Source organism: Phoenix dactylifera, unplaced genomic scaffold, assembly GCF_009389715.1.
Source record: "Phoenix dactylifera cultivar Barhee BC4 unplaced genomic scaffold, palm_55x_up_171113_PBpolish2nd_filt_p 001623F, whole genome shotgun sequence".
In the NCBI taxonomy this organism is placed as follows: domain Eukaryota; kingdom Viridiplantae; phylum Streptophyta; class Magnoliopsida; order Arecales; family Arecaceae; genus Phoenix; species Phoenix dactylifera.
The window spans coordinates 62,941-87,029 of record NW_024068928.1 but is presented as its reverse complement, the minus strand read 5'-3'; the positions used below and the strand labels follow the sequence as shown (position 1 = coordinate 87,029).

Here is a 24,089-nt window from a genome sequence, read left to right as displayed (position 1 = left end):
GTGGACTTCCCCTTCCTTGATATCCTTTCCACCATAACCATGATCTCCACTACTGCCTTTGCCACCAGCATCGCCGCCATGGCTGTCGCTGTCACTGCCGTCTCCACCATTGTCACCACCATTGTTCTTGCACCACCACCATTATTGTCACTGTCACTGCTTTCCGACCGCCTCCACCACTGTAACCACCTCAATTGCCGTTGCCGCCTCTATTACTGCCTTCCCATTCAGCTTCACCACCACAATTGCTGCTATCACTATTGACGCCACTATTGCTGTCACTTGCATTGCCACCATCGCCACCATTGCCACCACTCTTGCTGCTGCTACTGCTGTCATCCTTGTTGCCAGTGGCAAAGGATGGAAGAGGGGTTGGTTTTTGAGTTTTTAATGTAAAAAGTAAAAATACTAGACTATATCAAATATGTTTGTGCTGTTTAAAAATTTAAAATAAAGTAAAAGCAAAATTTTCATTTTCTACTTTTATAAAAAGAAAATGTGAAAGTGATGAAGAATGCCTTCATAATTTGGCAAAATCTTGTAAATGGGTGTAGTATAGGAATTTACTAATCTTTAAATTAACATAAGCAAGGTTCGCCGTCTTGGTATTAGACGCTGTACTGGTACTATCCTATTCCATTGTTGGTACGCGGTATGGTTCAAGATGGGAGGCATATTAAGTGTTGGTACGGTATGAAATTGCATATCGGTATGGTACGTATGATACTCATGGTACCGACTGGTACGACAAACTGTAATAATTGATTTTTTCATCCACTTTTTTTTTGCAGTATTCTTGTAGAGTTAGGTTGCTGCCTCATTGTTGGAGGATGCTTAATTCCAAACAGTGCATTATAACTCCTTAGCATTGTAAGAAAAATGTAAGGTGGTTTGCCATATAGGCATGGGTGAATTCATATGCATTTAAGTTTATTATAGTGTAAAACAGGGTACAATGACATCTTTGAATGTCAGATAGTTCCTTTTAAGCAGCATTTATACCTTCTGCAAAAGTTATCTGTACGCCTAAGAATTAAAAGGATAGTCCTTCAGAAATTGCTTCTAGTTTCAATTGTTCTTGTTTTTATTTTGTTATATTTATAATTTTATGCATTTAGTATGGTGATACTTGTTTCTTCCTTTTCTCTCTTATGGTAATACAATCTTCATCTGGGAAAGTTGGGTATCAACGGTCAAATGCTTGACCTTTTTGTTCCCTTTTCTCCTATTACAGGTTCCTGTATACCAAGAACCATCTTTCACTATACCTGGAACTCCAGGAATTGTACAACATGAAATCTTGAATGATAGAAGGCATGTCTTGACTAAGGTGATTATGAAGTTTACTTTTTGTATACTCGCTAGATATATTGGTAGTTTTGACTACAATGCGCAATGTAGCTCTTTGTATTTAAATATGACCTTGATGCATCTTTTGCAGGACACAGCAGGTTTGGTTAAGCTGTGGGAGATTACCAGGGGAGTTGTAACTGAGAATTAATGGCAAGGTTCGTTCATGCTTTTTAAGTACTATTTTTTGTAATATATCTTGAATTTTCTCTTCTGCATTACTGGAACGACAAAAGAAGAAATAAATTGCTCCAGTTTAACCTTTTGAGTTAATATTATTTGAATTTGTTATTAAATGATCTGGACCTGTGAATCTACAGCAGGGGATCCAGCTTACATTTCAATAAGGATCTTGAACTGTATAGTCTAAAGCTATTCATTAATGTTTGCAGGTTTCTTTGAGAAAAAGAAGGAAGAACTATTTGAAATGGTGCTGTATCACATACGATCAATATTGCTGTGTTAAATCTGTCATAAACCTTGGTATATAAAAAAAAACCTTTTTGGTAAATTTCATCGTATTTTTCCTTTTTCCAGGTGAGTGTACCTGCATGGTTTAACGATGGACACTCGGCTTGGAAGCGTTGTCTGTCCACTTGGATACTCCTCAATGCTTTTCTGCGGAGATGTATGCTGTGGACTTGAATATAATTAGGGCGCACCCTGAAGATCTCAAGGTAAATATACTATGTTCTCTTTATTTTTTCAAATTTACACGATTTAACTTCCCAAACACCTAAAATAGGAGGTGGAGAATATATCTGTTACTTGTTTAGAAAAAATGTTTATGAACATGAGAATTTGGAATGAGTGTCAAAAATGTTATGTTGGACATCTTCCATGATTGTGCACCTATAACAAGAATTTTGCTGAGGCATTTGGTTCATGATCTACTTTTGGAGGTCATACTGTAACGTCCAGCTAATTAACTTTTGATGATTTCCCCTAAATGACAGGAATTTGCTTCATTAGATACATCTTTAAAATTCAATTATCAACTGAGATAGTGGACATATCCATTATGTAGTTGAAACTTCATAAATTATTGCTTGGTGGAATCAAAAGGAAACTATATTTATTTTGTGAACCTTCTTTGTTCTTATCATTGCTTTGCAAATATGGGCAAGTTTGCTGGCATTTTGTTCATCATGATCCTGTAATTCCTGTATCACTATATGTGCTGGTGGCATTCACCTAAAAGTCCAGGGATAACATTAACTAACAAAATTGAACAAATGATTTTTGCAAAGTGAGAGTGGTTCTTTGATCTTCATCAATTCACAGCAAGGTTTGTCTCTTTGAGTTGATAACTTCTTGAAAGAAGAGTATTGAATGAAGAAAATATATTTGCTGTGAAAAAATGATTAAATGATCAAGGATATGAAGAAAACATATTCCTGTTAAAATAACTTGCCTAGGATACCTATTTTAAATATTATAACCAGTTATATTAAATTAGAACATTTAAATGAGTTGGTCCAATGTGCTATAATCTGTCAGGATGTACAACTATTCTCATTTTTGTAAGGATTTAATCCATGTTTGAAAATCAGCCACTACGGCTTCTATAGTGGCTAGTATTATGGTTTTAGCCTAAAACCATTGTGGTAAGAATCATAGCGGTTCTATATATGAAAAAGCTGATATGTTGAGAGGTAACCCAGTATAGCAGCTACTATGCAACGAGTTCAAAGTGGGTTAGACTTGTTTCCGGATTGCAACCGATCCAACAATTAGTGAGCCTAAGAGGTACACAAGGAGGAGAGCTAGACCTAAAGATGGTATGGGTCTGGTATTAGAGGGCATAGTGACTGGCGACTGGTTCGGCTTGGTATGGGTCTGTACATGTTCTGGGGCATACCAAAAATAGCGTGGGAGGGGGAGAGGGAGAAAAGGAGAAAGGGAGGAAGAAAGAGGGGGGAAAGAAGGGGGAGGGGCACTCTAAACCCTAACCCTAATCCTAAGAGAGAGAGAGAGAGAGAGAGAGAGAGAGAGAGAGAGAGAGGGAAGAAGGGAGAGGGTCGAGGGCTTACTGGTGATGGCCGAGAGGGAGCGAGTCTACTTCCATCGAACAGTCGAATGGTTGCGAGCGGCCAGTGGGCATATGCCCTCGAACACACCAATCATCGCAACCCTCGAATGGTTGCAAGCAACGAAGGGACAAAATGCTTTTGAATGCTAGCGATCGCAACCCTTGAATGGGGGAAGTGGTGGTGGAGAAACGTTTGATCATGAGAAGGGGGGGGGAGAGCAAGGCTTAAACCATCATAGGGGTGGGGTTGGGGGGTTGAAAAACTGAATCGAGGGGTTGGGGAGGGTATTAATCGTGGTGAACCGGGAGTGGGGGGGGGCATTATAATCAAAACCGCCTGACGTGGCTGAAGCGTTCCGACTAGCCATTTGTTCGGGATGGGTTGAACCATCCAGTTCAGGTTGGTTCAGCATATTATGGCTGGAGCTGCTAAATTTCCATAGTAAAAGAAACTAAAGAATCATTATATAAACATTGATAAAAGTTGCATCATCAGAGTTAGGTGAAGAGGAGGAGAAAGAGGAGGCATATGTTGAGATGGATGACTTGGACAACTTTAGTTTTAATGCTCATGGCGCAAACGTTGAAGAAGTGGTAGATAATGATTAATCATTGAGATAATCAATTATCAATTTGTCATTTATTTTTTATATGCACTCTAAAGTGTTTATTATCTAATAATGATTATGTGTTTTTAGGTTGTAAATATATTATATGCTTATGGATATGTTATATGCTTGTAGACATCTTCTTTCTTGATTAATGTTATGTGATTCTGGATATCTTTATTTTATGGATTGTGTGATCATGGACATTTTTATCTTCCAACTGATGTTATTACATTGAGTGGATAATGATATTTGTCATTAGATTGTGAGCCTTTAAAATATATAGAATTTGACATGATTTTACCGATATCAGGCGGATGATATATTATAGCTTTCTCCTTGATTTTTTTTCCTTTTTTCTTCACATAACGTTTACCGGAAGTATTGATTTTTGATACTTAGCAAGAAAAAATATTGATATGTTTAGCAGCCTGTGTAGGGTATGTAGCGCTCAATCATCCATTAACCCCCTTTTCGCTATGTGCCCTCTATTCACTTTTTAATACATTGGTTTAATGTAGTTTCTGTGTCTATGCGAGGCATTTCATTCTCAAGCACTACAAACTTAGCTAAGTTAGTTACACTTACTCCTTCATATGCTTCCAACTTTTTGGGTTGTTACATCACCAAATCATCATTCTAACCTGTCCCTATCAACTTTGAGTCTTGTTGTATTAGGTCTACTATTGATCACTAAATTACCTCTTCTCCATCTCTGTGCTCTGTCGAGTAGACCAGAAATTTGGCCATCAAGCACTGCCAAACCACTTGAAAACAAATAGAACATTTTGTAACAGTAGCAGTTAGTTTTGTGTCACAAAAGGAACCTTTCTGGTTACATATCCATTGTTATTTTTTTTTTCCTACCATTGTTAGGATTGTTGGGGCCCTAAGTCTCCTCTGCAAATAAAGTTGTATTTGCTTTTCATAAATTTTGGGATGTCTAGTGATATTGTGCTAAAGCGTGGTTCAGATCTTTTTGACCCTTTTTGTCTTTGTTCATGTTGATCTCCCAATTTGAAAGGATAAGGGGCTTGAATTCTATAAATATAACAAAATGCAGCACAAACTCTCATATAGGATTTGTTTGATAGATGAGAAGGTTAAGATAGACACAAAACTTTGTGTTTGAAATTGTTGAAGCGGAGATTATATGGAACATTTATCTACCTGCCAGGTATTTCTTAATTCAATTCAAATATTTGATTGCGAAGATTAAAGAAAGATGCAAAATATTGTTGCTGGATGAAATGCCAATTGAGTATGGATAATTACGGGAAGTTGATTACTTTGGTTAATTATCTTACACATTTGATAAGAATCAGAAATATGCCAAATGACTAGAGAAGTATCATGGCCCCATCTATAAAAATAAATCAATGCACATCATTTACCAACCATCAAAGGATATGTACTTATGATATTTTATTTATTAGCCACACCATGAAGTTATGGATTAGGGTAATAGAAAAAAATGGTTGAAACTCCGAAAAAAAAATGAAATTTATGCTAGAAATGCCTACAATGGAGGTGATTTTCTTGTTTATATCAATAGAGAAAAAAGAAGTCAAAGAAAGGAAGAGAACCGAGACATGGTCTTCATCGACTTGTTGAGACATATGACACTATCATGACACTAGGTGTTGGAAGAAAGATGTTGATAAATGGTAGTCCTATATATTGACATGTATGTCGGGCTAGAGACAAGGATAAAAGTAGTTGTGGTAGGACTGCCTTGGCTGTGACACTTGCCAAGGTGGAAGGCAATGTCACAGAAAGTCTGCCTTGATAGCCTTCATTCTTCATCATCCTTGGAATCTGTCAGGACAACCTACAGGTTTTGGTGCCAGTGGGCAATACATGGTATCTGCTGAAAATCTCCTGGAAGTCTTCTCACCTTGTTGAACGAAAACAAATGATTCACCTGCATCCTCACAATTCTTTGACGGTGGTTCCTATCTAGTTATTGATGCTGGATTTCATAACATTGACATGCTCATCTAGCCCATTTTCAGCAGATGTTAGTCACAAGCAATCTCAAGACATGATTTTATATTACCATAATATCTGTTCCACATGCTAGCTGGTTGTCTTGATATGAAAAGTAGGGATGTAAGCAAGGTTTGCTGTATTAGTCGGCACTAGTGCGTACGACTGTACCATACCATATTGGAATGCGGTATGGGGGGCATACCTACACTTGGTATGCCAAATCGGCCTCCGTACTGGCGTACTGACACTGTAATAAGATGGTATCGATATAGGGTCTGATACCAAGATGGCAAACTTTGGATGCTAGTGATTTGAGTCGACTGCGCTTTTAGGTGTTTGAACTCAGCTTAGTCTATTGAAAGGGGCATTCAAACTTGACTCAAGCTCTGTTATGAATATCTTAGCTTGGCTAGTTAGACACTTGAGTAAGCCTTGACCTTGAGTTCATCACAGCTATGAATATTCAGGCAGAATGCTTTTGTGGTTCGCCGCTCGAGCCAGTTGGTTTTCGAGTTAAACGCTGAGCTTGAGTATGAATTTTCATGCTTGGGTTGCTTGTCACTTGAACAGTTGAATATGTTCAATCTTGGCTTGTTAGCCACTTGAATAAGGTTGTTCTTGCGCTGATATTTTTTGTTGTCCAGGGGTGTTTTGGGCTCCAACAATTTTTAAGCAAGATTTAAAGGTAGCTTGGGCTAGGCTTTTTACCATGCAACAAGCCTGAACAAGTCTATACCAGTCTGAGCTTGAGCTGTTCATGAATATCTCTGTCAATGAAGCCACTTGAGCCTTTTACTTCGCTTGTAACATATGAAACCACTCTCCACATAGAATTTCCATGCCAACCACGTTAGGAAACGTATAAATATATGCATATTACTTTCAGAAAATCATCAGAATGCCTAAGATGGAAAATTTTCATTTTGTATCATTAGATATAGGTAATGGGATAAAGTGCCACAGTGACTACTAGAGTAATTGGATTACATAATAAGTCATACAGACATTCCATATAATTGATTATTGTTCTTAGGTTTCCAACGATTACAATACTGCCTATTTAGCTCTTGCTATTAATATTGTCACTTAAACAATATTTAACACAAACATGGTATTTGATGACTTTTCAAATGATTGGTGATCCTAGGACACTTCAATTCTTAGGAATATTGAAGTGCTGACTCTTGGATAGTGGTCATGATGACATGACATTCCTTGGTACTCCTCAATGCAGTAATGTGCTTCAGTTACCCCAAAGGTTGACACTAGCCACAAAATTTTTGAGTGCCTTGTCAAGCAGCACATTGATGCAAGTGCGTACACTTCATCTTTGTTGTGTGCCAAATAAGATTGAGGTTGAGTATTTGGACAACTAGAATTTTTGTTTTCCTATGATAAAGTAAAAAAGAAGTGAAAATGGTGTTTTTGATTACCAATGGCTGGTCAGCTGAGCAGGTTTCCCATCTCACATTTTTATTTAGAGACCCGGGGTGGTCATTGGTTTTTGTTAGATACAATCAACTGTAACTATGTTGTTGCTCATGTTCTTCTTGATTATTTTGATAATCCGGGTGGTGCAGATGCCTTGATGCCATTTATTTATTCAATATTTTATAGTATAATATTTTATCCAGATCCTATTTTGGAATCTTTTCCAGGAAATGCTGTATGAGAGAAAGGACAGCAGTGCTATAATCTTTACTTGTTAATAATGTTTTGGTGGAATGTTGAGTCCATCTTTTGGAAGATATTAAATTTTTGAGTGCCTTGTCAAGCAGCACATTGATGCAAGTGCGTACACTTCATCTTTGCTGTGTGCCAAAGAAGATTGAGGTTGAGTATTTGGACAACTAGAATTTTTGTTTTCCCATAATAGAGTAAAAAAAAAAGAAAATGGTGTTTTGAGTACCAATGGCTGGTCAGCTGAGCAGGTTTCCCATCTCAGATTTTTGTTTAGAGACCTGGGGTGGTCATTGGTTTTTGTTAGATACAATCAACTGTAACTATGTTGTTGCTCATGTCTTCTAGATTATCTTGATAATCTGGGTGGTGCAGATGCTTGATGCCATTTATTTATTCAATATTTTATAGTATAATATTTTATCCAGATCCTATTTTGGAATCTTTTCCAGGAAATGCTGTATAAGAGAAAGGACAGCAGAGCTATAATCTTTACTTGTTAATAATGTTTTGGTGGAATGCTGAGTTCATCTTTTTGGAAGATATTAAATTTATTCTTTTCTATGATTAATCAGTGATGAAGTTTTGAAATTAATTTCATAATGTTTTCAGATTAATATAGGCCAAGAGACTCTTCGCGGTTTATTGGCTCACTGGTTGGCTAAGAGAAGGCAGAGGTCTGGATCACAGGTTTCATCTAATGGTGATGTTCCATTAGGGAAGGATGTCTCTGTTAGAAATCTCTCCTATTCAAGAGTTGAGGGTTGACGATGGAGCTGAAAACCCTACTGCGATTGTGCTCCCTTCTTTTGAGTTTTCAACATCTTCGTCTCCTTCAATTATTACCGAGGGCTCCCATGGAGGTCCTTGGAGAAAGAAAATTACTGATTTAGATGGGACAGAAGATGAGAAGGATCTTCCATGGTGGTGTATAGATTGTGTCTTGAATAGTCGATTACCTCCAAGAGAAAATACAAAGTAATTCCTGACTCTTCTGCATTCATTTGCCTGCAACATCTTATTTATTTAGTTATTTTCCTTGCACATCCTTTCATAAGTTTATTCCCATGTTTGTACAAGCTCTAGTTGTCATATGTGATTTAATTTTCTTGATTTTTTATTGCAAGTATGAATGCAGAAGGCAGTGGACTTGTTTAACTAACAAATGGCAACAATTTAGAAAATTTAGTGGCAAAGAGATTTCAGAAAAAGCACCTTTGTATCATTTTAACACCTTGTTTTTGTTATTCTATTTATTTCAAATTGCATTTAGCATCATGAGCAAGTGGAGAGTGCGGAATACTTCTAAAATTTGATATACTAAGCATGTGATGATTTTTTAAGTGGCGTAAACATCCGTATTAAAACTTCTATTCCTCAAAATAATTGGAAACTAAATAGTATTACTGTATCTATGTTCTAATAGCTTATTGTTCGAATCATAATAGTTTGGCTGACTGACACTTAGTAGCTTAGTAGACATCTCTGTCTGTTCAAATCATAATAGTGTTGCACAGAATGAATGCTTTTCTGTTTTTTCAAATCATTTTTAGTTCTTATCTTAGATTATTTTGTGTTTCTTGCATTCCATTCTGCTCTTTTGTGCTGTTTCATAGAAAAGGAAGGTATCACTCCTATAGTGTGTAACTTCCTGGGATATTTTGGATTATTATTATTTGTTATTAAAAGGTTGTAACTGCCATTGCTGATGTTCATAAATTTTGTCTTACTAATATTCTTAGATAACTACGAACATGAGGGGAACAATTTGAAAATTGTGAATGCTGAATGTATTCATATGTTTTGTTAGCTGTTGCTTTTCTATTTTATCAACATGAAAAGATGCTTAAAGATGTGGTCTTCATGGCATAGCTAACTGGTATGTTAAATATTTATGATGCCTTTATGTCATAGATGCAGAAAGTTTTCAAAAAGCATTTTCATTTATCAGGATTTCCAAGAACTAATGATGCTTGCAATATCGTGACATTAATGCTGGCCTGTTCCAACTGTGCCATGTTGTGACAGGCTGGTGCCGGCATTGGACATGCATGGGTGCCATGAAACCCTGTACTTAGGGTATTGACCTGTTCCAGCTTGTGCCCGCTCGTATCAAAAGTGTGACATAGTGAGCATGCTTGTTTAAAACATGACATCTTAAGGAATTTGTCTGCCGCCTATTTTCCTTTCTCAGTCAAGATTTTCATTGCATCTTCATTGCATTGTTTTGATTTGGTCTACATACTTCCAGTATGCAATTATTGTCTGATATAATTCTTTACTGTTACCTAATTTATATAAATGCTTAATATGCACAAAATAGTCTGGTGTGGTTATCAAATAGATTGCTTTTGTCCCTCTGATTTTAGGAGTGAAAAATCATAGTATGAAAGAGTTCAAGGTGACAATTGAATTGATTCAGAATGTAAACATCATAAATGCCTTTCTGAAAGTAGAAATTGGTTTGGACCTCATTTCTCTATGCAATGCCTTTTTTAGCCCTAGTTCACCTCCGCAAACTTGCTTACTCTTTCTTTCCTAGTCCTACGTGCATTACTTTCCTACCATTCTACACCTTTACTGAAACATTCTTCCTAGTTATTCCTGATTGATGTACTGATGTTTCCTAGCTTGAGGAGGAAGCATGCTCTAGACCAAGGTACGCCATACCATGTCGAACTGGGCGGTACAGGATGTACTATATCATAGTGGTTCGGTACTTGTATGCAGTACAGGGGGTGTACCAATATTCAGTATACCGAATTGGGCCCCATAGGCGTACCGACACTATAACAGGGTCGCACCGATAAAAGGCTTGGTACCGAGATGGCGTACCTTGTTCTAGACCGTTGTTTGAAAAATATAGCCCAATATTATGTATTGATATGTTCACAGTCAGGTGCTTAACATGATAAATCTATTAAAATATTTACATAAACAAAGATAAGGGAAGAGTTCTTTTACATTTTATAAATAGTATATTAGGAGCCTAGTTCTTCTTGTTGTATAGCAGGTTTGACATAATCCTTCTATTCAAAACATGCTGATGCAGCAACACACCCACATATCCGGACTTGTCAATTGGTTTTTTCTTAGTATGTCATACAAGAAATTATTGTTAATCATTCTAAAAGGCCTATGTTTTATCCTCCATAATTCAACATTCAACTTGATCATGGGTTCCTTTTTCTAACTTTTTATTTCTTCTTTTAATTTTAGTTTGTTAATGGCTAGTCACCTGACATGGATGGAAATTATAATTTTCATTAGAAGTACGTCTAAGGGTCTCCTTGCCTTGTGTAATTTGAATTCAATGCTTCAGTTGTGATGGTAATGTTATTGGCAAGGTTCAATGGGAGGGATTTGAATGCTTTACCTATCCTGGGATAAACCTAGGTTTGCCCCCTAGTCTACTTTCTTATGCTCAATCCTCTAGGTGGTTCCCAGATGCGGCATGACCACCTTATATGTGCTCAAGAGACTTGACAGGCTTAGCTAGCTTTGGCAAGTTTTTCCTTTTGGTGTGTGTGTGTGTGTGTGTGTGTGTTGGTTTTGAGTTGTCCTTGTTGGGGAGGTGGAGGGCAGGGGTTATGTGGGCTAAGTTGGGATATTAGGGGGGTCTCCTTTGTCTGACTCACTAGTGCCTTGACACCTTAACAGTTTCAATTAAAAAATTCACTAATTTTGACTACTTATTTCCACCCTCTATATTGTTTATTTATCATTTTGGAGAGCTGCTTATCACGTTACATATATAATATTGAGCATTTTTTCAACTAACATCATTTTATAAAATTATTAATCATAATCCTCCTACTTTTTGTTTTACTTTTAGTTTTTTTGTTATCCTGTTTTATAAACTTATTGATTTCTAATATTTTTTTGAATATTATCTAACTATTATGTGCCTTGACATCCACCTAAGCATCGTTCTCTTTTGCCTAAACATAGTACAATCCCATGGCCATCTATGTACATCGCTTGTTGTTTAGAACACTTATACCAACATGCATGCATGCTTTACATTCCAAATTCACCTACAAAAAATGCATCTGGTCTTCATTCCTCCATCGCAATCCTCCAAGCTTTACTACTTTTATTCTTCACCTCTGCCTGCCTAAAGCTTCCCCTTATTATAACTGCTGTAGACATGTTTCTTGTCTTAGAGAGAGAGAAGCAAGACTTGTAGTTATTTTATTTTTTCGAGACTAGAATGATGTAAGTTAATATATATATATATATATATAGAGAGAGAGAGAGAGAGAGAGAGCTTAGTTTGACTTGGTTACACTCATCTCAACTCAGATATGGTCATGTCTCGATGTTGAGTGTTCCACATCGCTGTTCCGAGCCATTGGATTTGATCTACTACATATAAACTACTTACACACCAAAAACCATATGCTTTGAAGACCCTTAGCTTATGCATCAAGTGGTTGTGCTATTTAAACTGTCCAATTTTTTGATCACTTGATGCATAGGCTAGGGGTCTCCAAATCACTAGCCAAGTCAAGCGCTCTCTCTGTCTCTATATATAATGTGGCTGACAAGCCTGAGCGGGAGTTTTTTCACAAAAATGTATAAGAATCTAATTTTCATTTATATGTGCAGCTTTGACACGGGTGCTTAAGGAGAGTTCTTTTCAAACGGAAGAGCCAAAAAAAAATTATCTATGGCAATTTTGACACGGGTGCTTAAGGAGAGTCCTTTTCAACTAATAGTGCCAAATTTTTTTTTTTATGGAAATCTATTTTTGGTTTGTGCCTAAAAAAAGGGCAAATTTTGGAACGCCTATTTATGGCGTTTTTTACTTTGTCCCCAAGTTTAGGATGCTTTTGTTCATTTTTGGTTATGATCTTTTTTCTTATGATGATTTTTTTTCTTCTCATGTTTAGGATTATTGATTGTAATTGCTTGAAAAGCATTCCAAACATGCCTATATAAAGGCATGCACGATGTTTTATTTTCAGAGAATTAATTTCGAGTTTGAGTGAATTAAGGAATTAAGCATTTGGCTTGTTTTTCTTCTTTTGGGTGTTTTGTATCTCTAGGCTTTTCTTTGAGTGGTGAATGTGTTCTTGCTCTGTATCTCAGAAAGATTGTCTGTGAGTGGTGATCACTAGAACTCTGTATCCCTAGGATGGATTTGTTTGGGTGATGAGTTTTCTTTTCCATCAAACTCTGTATTCTTTGGGTGAATTCCTTTGAGTGGTGAGTTTTTATCTATTCGTTCTTGTTCTTAGGGATTTTGAGTTTACCACTGTGCTCAAATTCCTAGTTGGAGTGTTCGTTGTCTTTTCCCTCTATTTTTTGGGCATTAGATTTAGTATCAGAGTGTCCCAGGTTGTCATGGCTACTCGAGGTCGTGGTTGGAGAGGGCAAAAAGTTGAAGGACCAAACCGCGAGTGGGATCTTCGCGATGCTACGAATGAAGAATTGTGGAGAGAAGTGCAGCAACTTCAACAAAATTTGGCACGCCTTCAAACTTTGAGACAATATTCCAAATCATGAATCAGAGGAAGAAGATTCACATGATGAGGAAGAAGAGACCAATCCTTTTCATCGTGATCATATCCCGACATCTAATCGTTTTCGAAGGAGTTGCGAGTTTCAATGAGAGTTCGGCATCAAAGTTGATATTTTTGATTTTGACGGAAGGGTGCATCCTGATGAGTTCATTGATAGGTTTACATAAGGTGAAGTGCGTCTTTGAATACAAAGATGTACTAGAAGATCGCAAGGTAAAAATTGAAGAAATATGCCTCTCGTTGGAGTATCTTAAGAAGCAGCAGGCACGTGAAGGAAAAGGCGAATTGTGATATGGGAAAAATGAGAAAGGTGCTAAAACAGAAATTTCTTTCAGTTAATTATAGGCAAGATGCTTTTCTCAAGTTTCATAATTTTAAGCATAAAGATTTATCTATGGAAGATTATACTGCTGAGTTTGAGTATCTCATGTTGCGGTGTGATGTTGAGGAGCTTGAGGAGCAAACCATAGTCCGTTATCTTGGCAGATAACATGGTAAAATTAGTGATGCGGTACAATTGCAACTTTATTGGACTTTTAATGATGTGTGCAAGCGTGCAGCTAAGGTAGAGAAGCAATTGGAGGAGCCTCGTAGGGGAGTTTTTCGCTCTACAAGTTGTGACACTCCTTTTAATCAGAGGAGTGTCAGACCTTCCAAGGTTAATTCCACCAAGGTGTTCTTGTCGAAAATTCCTCCAAAAGTAGAAAGTCCAGCAGCTGGTTCTAATCATTCCCTACCTCCTACTGGTCGTCGATGCTTCAAATGCTAAGGCATAGGCGATATTGCATCTGATTGTCCTAACCAAGGTGTGCCGAACCGGTACTGGTCAGCGTACCAGTCGGCTACCGGGCTGGTTCGGTATGGGTTCGGATCGAATCGAACCGGTACCTTGGTTTGCTCGGCCACAGTGCACCACAACACGCCCGCGCGGTGGCCATAAAGGCCACGGTGCGTCCGCGCTGTGGCTGCTCCGCATGGCCAAAAAGCCACAGCGCGGAGCACTGTGGTCAAATCAGGCCACAACACAGAGCGTTGTGGCTGCTCCGCGTGGCCAAAAAGTGACAACATCGAGCATTGTGGCCACTCCGAGTGGCCAAAAAGCCACAGCACATCCGCGATGCAGTCAAATCAGGCCACAACATGGAGTTCTGTGGCCGCTCCGTGTGTTCAAAAAGCCATAGCGTAGAGCGCTGTGGTTAAATCCGCCACAACGCGTGCGCTGTGGAAAAAAATGGTACAAACCGACCGGTACCGGCCAGTTTCGGGCCGGTATGTCTCAAGTACTGGCCGGTTCGGGTCGGTACAGACCGGTTTCGGGCTCATAAGGCCGGAACCGTTTTCCACCGCTGAATCGTACCAGTCAGAACTGGACCGGTTCGGTACGGGCTGAACTGGCTGGTACGGGCCGGTTCAATATTCCTTGGTCCTAACCGTAAAATTATCTCTTGTGGAGGAAGAAGGTGAAGCCGAAGATTTGGGTGAGCCAACTTATAATGAGGAGGTAGAAGAAGAGGAAGTGGTTTATGCTAATTAAGGAGAATCTCTGATGGTTTGTAGGAGCTTGAGCGTAGCACATGTAGAAGATGATGAGTGGCTTCGCAACATCTTCCATGCACGATGTACTTCTCATGGCAAAGTCTGTGACGTGATCATTGACGGGGGGAGCTGTGAGAGTGTCATTGCAGCAACAATGGTGGAGAAATTGAAGCTCAAAATGGAAGATCATCCTCAACCATACAAGCTTTCTTGGCTTCGCAGGGGAATGAGGATCACTCTTCAAAACTTTCCTGCCAAAATGAAAATGTGTGTAGAAGCCCAAGCAGCTCTAAATATGAGAAGGCAACTTTCAGATGGCATCCAAAAGAAGCATGTAGACCTATCATTGATGAAGCTCCTACATTCTATCCAAGTGAAGATACACTTGGAGTTCGAAGATACACTTGGAGTTCAAAGATACACTTGGATACATTGCAAAAATACGACTGAAAGCAGAACAATATGGTATATGCTGCATTATACCACCCCCTTCTTGGACAATGCCTTGCCCGCTTCGAGAGAACTTTTGGGAACATGCAAAGTTTACTACACGAGTACAGCTAGTTAACAAGCATCAAAATAGAGAGCCAACAAAATTTTTTTTGGAACTGTTATCATAAGAGAAGAAAGAGAAGTGGTTGAGATTTGGAATGACTCGTAGATGCAATAGCTTAAATGGTTGTGATGCCAGTGACTGTGTTGGATCAGATACTGATGAAAAGTTTGGTTTTCAATCTGGTTTAGACTTTACTCTTGAAACCTTCCAGATATATGCTGATGAATTCAGAAGGCATTACTTTGGGATGAAAGATGCTAATGAAAATGTGATTTCCAGTAGCGAGGATCATGAGAAGAGTTGGCAACCCTCGGTGGAGGAAATTGAAGGATAATATTGGTGGATAGTTGAGGAACCAACTGAAGAAGTTGAGGTGCATTATGGTGCTGATTTGGATACTGGCACATTGGCAGTGGATTTCCTAAAGCACCATCTTCACCTAAAAATGACTCAGATCCATGCGAGCTATCAGGTTGGAACTTAAATAATTTGCCACGACTTTCCGGTTCTTTTCTGTCATTTGAAAGAGAAGATATCTCTGGGGTATTAGTCCCATGGCTTTATGTAGGAATGTGCTTTTCATCGTTTTGTTGGCATGTGGAAGACCATCACCTTTACTCTCTGAATTATATGCATTTTGGTGATCCAAAAGTATGGCATGGAGTTCCTGGCAGAGAGGCTGTGAAATTGGAGGATGCAATGAGAAAGCATTTACCTAAGTTGTTTGAAGAACAACCTGATCTGCTACATGAATTGGTTACACAATTGTCTCCTGTCCTTAAATCCGAGATAGTGCCTGTTTACCGTGCCATTCAGAATTCTGGGGAGTTTATTCTTAAATTTCCAAGAGCATATCATTCTGGTTTCAATTGTGGCTTCAATTGTGCAGAAGCAGTAAATGTTGCTCCTGTGGATTGGCTGCGACATGGGCAATGTGCTGTCAAGCTCTACAATGAGCAACATCGTAAAACATCCTTATTCCACGACAAGTTACTACTTGCTGCTGCACAGGAAGCTGTTAGAGAGCTTTGGCAGCAGTTTGTATTGCAAAGGAATGACTTGGGAATCTTAAGACGGCAAAGTGTTTGTGGAAAGAATGGAGTACTTATTGAAGCCATTAAGGTGCGAGTCGGGATGGAACAGAAAAGAAGGGAATCTCTTTGTAGTATATCAAAAGCTAGAAAAATGGACAAGGACTTTGAGTCATCGAGTGCGAGAGAATGCTTACAAGCAGGGTATGCCGTACCGGCCGGTATGGGCCGGTATGAACCGGTCCGGGCTGGAACCGGTAACGGATCAGCATGGGATCCGGTACCGGGAGCTTTTTATTGAAAAACCAGCCGGTACGACTATCGTACCGGTAGGGAACCGGTACGGACCGATACAGGACCGATATGTACCAGTTCGAGACGCCACCGGTACGCCGACCGGTACCGGTATGGCAGACCTTGCTTACAAGGTTGAACTCTTAGAAGATTATGGTGTTTCAGCTACATTCAATGTATCTGACTTGCCCCCTTATCATGGAGATGAAGATAAAGCTGGTCTAGACTCGAGGACGAGTCTTTTTCAATCGGGGGAGCATGACATGGGTGCTTAGGAGAGTCCCTTTCAAATGGGAGAGCCAAAAAGGAATTTTGTCTCAGGTGATTTTGACACGGGTGCTTAAGAAGAGTCCTTTTCAATCGAGGGAGCCAAAAAGAATTTTTTTTAATGGCAATTTATTTTTGGTTTATGCCTAAAAAAAGGCAAATTTTGGAATGCCTATTTATGGTGTTTTTTTTTTCCAAGTTTAGGATGTTTTTCCTCACATTTGTGGTTATGGTCTTTTTTCTTGTGGTGTATTTTCTTTTTCTCACGTTTAGGATTATTGATTGTAATTGCTTGAAAAGCATTCCAAACATGCCTATATAAAGGCACGCCCTATGTTTTGTTTTTAGAGAATTAATTTTGAGTTTGAGTGAATTAAGAAATTAAGCCTTTGGCTTATTGTTCTTCTTTTGGGTGTTCTGTATCTCTGCGCATTTTTTTGAGTGGTGAGCGTGTTCTTGCTCTGCATCTCAGGGAGATTGTCTGTGAGTGATGATTACCAGAATTTTGTATCTCTAGGTTGGATTTTTTTGGATCGTGAGTTTTCTTTTCCGTCAAACTCTGTATCCCTTGGTTGGATTCCTTTGGGTGGTGAGTTTTTATCTATTCATTGTTCTTGTTCTTGGGGATTTTGAGTTTACCACTATTCTCAAATTCTTAATTGGTGTTGGAGTGTTCGTTGTTGTCTTTACCCTCTATTTTTCCGGCATCAAGCTTGATCTATCTCATCCTTTTATATCATCATGTTATATCCAATTTCAAGTTTCCTTAATCTAGGATGCACTTAATTCAATTATTAGACATTCTACAGGATGGATATCTTACAACATGTTGCGAAAGATAGATATAAGCTTTTCAGAAAAATATAAAGGAACCTTCCTTTTGTAAACCACATTTCTAGCTCTATAGTTTCTAGTTAGTTCCTTAGTCCAGTATGCACTTATTTTAGTTATTAAGTGGTACTGTTTGGCTTCAGCCTCCATGATTCTACATCCTAGGCTGCTGCTTTCTTTTTAACTTTTTGGTCTCACTTGAGATTTTTGGTTATGACTCTGCTTTACATTGTTGAGGATAATGATAGTAATCTTCATTAAAGGTATCATCCAATTACCAAGAACAACAAATAAAAAGAAAGGTTACATTGAACTGTTTTTGCCAGTGTTATCTTGACCGACTCTTCAGTAATCTTGACAATGTTATCAGCTTCATGCTGTTTTCTCTCCACTGCAGGTGTAGCTTTTATTTGCAACCTTGTGAGGGTTCAAATGTGCAAATCCACACGCAGGGGAAATTGAGTGCTCCGCGGATATTGCGCATACACAAAGTAAGTACCAGTTGGTTTTCTTGGTTGTTAACACCGATGTTGACTACAATTCTCATAAGATCTGTTGCCCAAGTTATTTATCCATTGTAATTTCCTAATGCAAACTTGTTTGGAAAAATTATTTGTTGAGACTGGAGTATATAAACTTGTTCAATCAAGAATTAGAATTTCTTTGCAATAGTTCATAGTGGATTTAAAAGCATTTGTAATTCTTGTGTTTGTTTCACACATACTATCAGCTTCTCATTGTTGTAAAATTTGAAAATATGTTTAATGTAATCTTAATTTCTTTTTCCCCTTCTATGAGAATCCCCTTTCCCCCCACTTTCCAATATGTTTATTTTGCATATTAACTTCCTGTGCATTGCTTAGTTTTGTAATTGACAGGTGCCTTTTCTTTACTCTATAGGTGGTAAACTATGTGATCGAGAAAATGGTTCTTGACAAACCAATTGATGGTGGTAGCTCTGATGGATCATTTGGCTTGGGATTGAGTTCTGGACTATCACAGCATTCATCAACTGTAGATGGCTCCTTACGGGCAGGGATAAAGCCACGGCAAAAGCTAAAACCATCTGTAGAGATCTTGTGCAATAATCAGGCAAGTCAATGAAACTGTCCAGAATGAAATCTTGAAGGCTTCCTTTTCTCTTCTATAACTGAACGTCATGAGATTATTTGCTGCAAACATGATAGTAATTGGCTTCTTGAGGTTTCTCTATTTTAAAATTGAACTGTGAGATGGCCATGAGCATGATGCTTATTATTTTTTCGGTAAACAGCACCATAAATAGGATGCATAACTCCAGCCGAATCTGGATATGTATCAGAATTGGGTTGAATATGGATAAGAACTCAAGTGCCAAACCCAGATTCAGAAACAGATCGGATCAGAGGCCTTGTAGAATTCCTGGATTCAGATGCACAACTAAATCTAAGGGTCTTTCCTGGTCTAGATCTGGATATCTTATTGAGAACATAGTTTTATGGAATATTAAATAACAAAACAATCTATATGTCTTGCCCGATCTCGGCCTTTCCTCTTCTGCATCTCAACTTCTTCCCTCTGCCGTAGGTTCCATGCTTATCATCTCCAACCTCCACCCACAGCCTCTATCTGTGGCCTCCGCCCATGCTTTTCTCCGACCTTAATCTAAAGGTCCGAACGCTTAGCTTTGCTTCCACCTTGACCTTGATCAGCAGGAGAGTGATTCCTTCCTCTCTCCTGTCCTTTCTGTCTATCCCTTGCCACCCGTGAGGATGAAGGTCTGGAAAAAGGATTACAACAGTAAAATGCTGTTACCAAAAGAGCACTGGTGTTATATTAATGCGAAGGGAGAGGGGTTTTTGACTTGAAGTAGGTTTTTAGCAATAGCATTACCAGTATTATTAAATTATTTATAAGAGAACTTTTGGTAGTGTGCAAAGACAAGAAAATTATTTGTAAGAGAATCATTGGAAAGCGGATGCTAGATTTTTTTGGCTTGAAATGAGGGGTCGGGGTCTGAAAGTTTTGTAAGAGGATCAGAATGAAGGGAACTCAAGATGGAGAACTTAGGCACAAAACTCGTCATTTGCATGAAGTTGATGTGTGTGGCCTTGATTGTTTTTGACTTTTTAGAGATTTTTTAAATACTGTCGTGGATAAGTTGATACAGCAAGTTATGTTCTTAGAAGTGCAATTTTTAGTATGTGAAGGATTCAATGCTATGTAACGTGTTTGACTTGTTTTTAAGAGTCAAATAGATGTAATTTTTGCTCTGGAACAATGCTACAGACTCTTAGTCGAGTGTTTCGATTGAAAGAGATCTCCTTACACCTCTATATGGCTGTTCGAAAGCAGGTAGAGATTTTCATGAAAGTTCCAGGGATGAGATCAATGCATGAGAGAATTGGGATTACATTGGTGAAAATTTTAATTTTGCCCTCTGTTCACAAATGTATTCAGTTTTCAACTTTTATGGGAATCTATAACTTTGGCATATCTTGATTCCTGATGAAGAATCTACCATTGATGCAAATATAATGACACTAGCAAGATGATACTACTCAGGTTGCTGTTTGCTGTTCACAATTAACAATAGCCTACTTCCATACGTGTGTAACTAGTATATGAATCATATCTGCATTTATTTGATGGAATATGGACATGACTGATATTCAATTCATTGGTACCATAACCATATCTGTTTCTCACATATAAAAATATGACTGCTATGTGATTTTATATCTGTATTGGATCCATTTTTGGCTCTAATTGAACTCCTTAAGTGCTTCTGCTACCGATGTTTGCAGGACCTATAGTTTGCTCTGTTCTGTGTTGACTTTTTTTTCACCCTTCATTCATTTTTCATTTCACATGTTTGATTTCTATTTTATATTATGATTATATTGTTAATGTTGAGTTAGCATAAGGAATCATAAGCATTACTATATCATGTTTTATGTATCATTATCTGTTGAGGCATTTGGAGAACACACCCACAATAGTTTGTTCTTTTAACGTTGGGAATTTTGGGATATGGCTTTGAAGTTCGTTGATCATTCATTCTTCAAAAGCTAGAACATAAACATGCTGCAGATTATGGTCTGAATTGGTTTTGTGAATTGGGGCTTACCCCAATGGTTACATCCAGAGGTTCTGGGTTTTCTTCTTGGGTAGTCTTTTCCTAAAATTCTGGACCTGGGTAATTAAGTGCAGGTGGTCTCCCTCCCTTTCTCTCAAATATCTGTTGTGAAGGTGCAGGTTTAAATTCTCTTCTAAAATTAGTGCAGTTTTAAATTCTCTGTTCGCTGTCATAGTTTTTTATTTTTTATTTTTTCTGGTTTCGCCTCTAGTTCTAATGCAGTTCCATGTGATGCAGGTCTTGTCACCAGAAACGAGTTTGGCCACGGTTAGAGCTTACATATGGAAGAAGCCTGAAGATTTGGTGCTCAATTACAGAGTGGTGCAGGCCAGATGATTACGGACATCCGTTTCAGAAAGGTTAGCGCCTTTCAAATCTGCTGTCATTGTTGTCAAAGCCAGTTTGGCTAACAATGTCTTATCCATTTGATGTTTCCCCTACGAGTGGCAAAGTGTGGAGAAAACGTGGAAAGAGGTAGTTAGAAATGAGGTGGGAGGCCAGAGATCCCAGTCTTCTAAGATTTTTCATGATTCTTTAAATCAACATTTTAGCCATAATACGTAAGGTTGCATATGGGTCAGGTTGACCCGTGACCTGACCCAATGCGACCCGACAAGGTTAGAGCCGACCCAACTTGTTCTTTAATACCTGTGGGATCGGGTCAGATTTAAATATTAGACCAGTTCCGTATTTTGGGTCAGTTCTGGATTTGATAAAAACTAGATCTGACCTAACCCAACCCATTATTGAAGATCCGTGTGGCTGGGCCAAGTTCAAATATTAGACCCATTCTGTATTTCGGTTTGGGTCTGGATATAAGCTTTGACCTGACCTGATGCAACCTGAATTACCCCGATGAAAGTATTCCAAGTCATTTTTTTTCTTTGAAGAGATAAGTGCTTAAACTAATTTCACTACATTAAGAAAGGCTAGCCGTTGAGGTTATTAACCTCTTGAAGTAGATGGAAATTCTAAGTAAATATTAGTTTATGAAGTTTTGATCATGTTAGCAAACAATTTTGTGGCTGTCAAGATAATATGATTGAGAAGCACAAAATCTTCTTCATGAAATATTTTGGTGGGTTTACGTCATACATAACCCTGTCCCATTCCGAACGAGTTGTTGAGTTAAAAATATTTTCCATGGATTTGACCCGACTCGACCTGATTATCTATTCATTGGGTCTATGTCTGGGTCCAATATCAAGACCCGTACATGAAACCTTGTTGGGTCAAAGTCAAGCATATCTCAGTCTGACCCAACCCGTTTGCAACCCTAATAATATGGTAACCAAAAACCTTGGTTTGGGGAACAATCGCCTTCATCAATAACTTCCGACCTCTCTTCCTTCGTTTGCTTGGCAATTGTTGTGTGCACAAGAAATATTTCATGAACATGGTGATAAGGTATCCAAACAAGAAATATTTCATGAACGTGGTGATGAGGTATCCGAACATGTCCCAGATTGGTGAATTAGACATGGTCTTTCCTGCCATTCAGCATGGTGCTGCATGATACATACCATGCCAGCATTACTGGCACATGGTATTGGCAGGGTATTAGTTGCATGCCAATACTTGGCATGCTGTGATGCCAGTGTATGCGCCCTTGCAAATGCAAGGTTAGCACACCACCAGTACATGGTCTATCGATCCTGGAATCACATGGTTTTTAAATCATATGTTATCAGGAAGTCCATGCCTTGCTGCCTAACTTCTTTTTACACCTGACATTCTTGATATTGCTCTTATTTGCTGTTTGTGTAGTTGCTTGTGGAGCTAGGGATGTCCAGCTAGCAATGGAGAACCTGCTGCTTGAATGTATCATACCTAGTATAATCATCCTTCAGTGTGCTTGCTGGTTGCAACCAAACTGATTTTTTATGTAAATATTGTAAAGCCCTTGGATGAAGCTTATTATTCTTTACTAATTATAATTGCAATTCTGACATTCTAGTAATAGGCTTGGTTGCTGGCCTTCGCCTGTGGAAAATCTTAGAAGCCGAACAACCCGGAAGCTTCAATCATGGAGGGACCGGAGCACTGTGAGTGAACAAGGGTATGGGTTGACAACAAATTGTTCAAATCTCTTAATAGAGACTAGCGATGATGTCGAAAGTTACCTAGTTGTGAACGAAGGTTTCAAAACAGGCAGATGATGTATGTAATTCCTTTGTAATAAATAGCTCTTAAATGCTTCTTGTGTTTCCAAGCTTGTAAAGTTGCAAAAGAATTTTGATGAGGTTAGTCTTACTTTGGGGTGCTCCATAGTGCTCTTTTGTATAAATTCAGGCTGTACATCTTGAGATACTTTCTTTTACACGGTTTGCCTTTGAGATGCACTCCCTCTTACCATTGGATTGCTTTATGGTGGACCGTCTCGTCTAGTCTATTGGACTGAGCTCAGTTTTATTTACTAATGTAGACCATACAAAGTTTTTATTCTTTGTAACAGAGGGGTTTAGTGTTCCAATACATGCTTGGGAAGAGAATATGTGATTGGCCATTTTGATAGGTCTTGCTACTACCAATTTGTGATCTAGCCAACTTGGGTCTTCGTATCGTTATTCTAACAATTCCACTGGATGCAACAACTTATAAGGTATCTAACTATAATTGGATGGAAGATCTATCATACTCTTCCTTAAGTTGGAGTCCTGAGATTTTCTAAAAGTATAGGACATCTAGCTTTTCTTTCCCTAAAGTCATTAAAGCACGCCCAATAACCTAAGTACTAAAAAGGTAGATAGAGTTCTCACATATTCAAAATGCGCAATCCATCGATTGCTTCTTCCTCACACCATTGTCATTCACTTGTACGCAAGCAGTTGGAAATGGAACATCGGCATGGTAATGGAGGGGAATGGTGGATGATGCCTGCATGTTTCCATCCTATCCTTAAAGCAGTTTTCTTTGAACTACTATTCCTTGTCATATAATGACACTGAATTTTTCTATGTATGAACCGATAGTCGCTGTTCCTTGTAGAGGTACTTTGGGTTCTGATTCCCCCTCCCTGCCCCGAGCGAAGGACTTGGGTTGTATCCATCATGCAAAAGGATTTCTCTTCTTCTCACGGATCCACCATTGGATCATCCACTGGTCGCTTTGAGTTCTATGCAAGCAGATGAATGAGGGAGTCCAGAGCTCTTTGAGATCTGTATAATGGATGATAATGGTGTATTCGTGCGAAAGAAGGTGTATCCTTCTTTTGTGCAAAACATACAATCTGATTCCCCGAGTGAAAGGAAAAAAAAAATAGTAAT

At 38.5% G+C, this 24,089-nt stretch overlaps 2 pseudogenes; both read left to right on the top strand.

The window, feature by feature from the left end:
• Positions 1–1,976: 1,976 nt before the first annotated feature.
• LOC120108896 lies at positions 1,977–23,161 on the top strand (annotated as a pseudogene).
• Positions 11,914–18,096, top strand: LOC120108897 (annotated as a pseudogene).
• Positions 23,162–24,089: the final 928 nt, after the last annotated feature.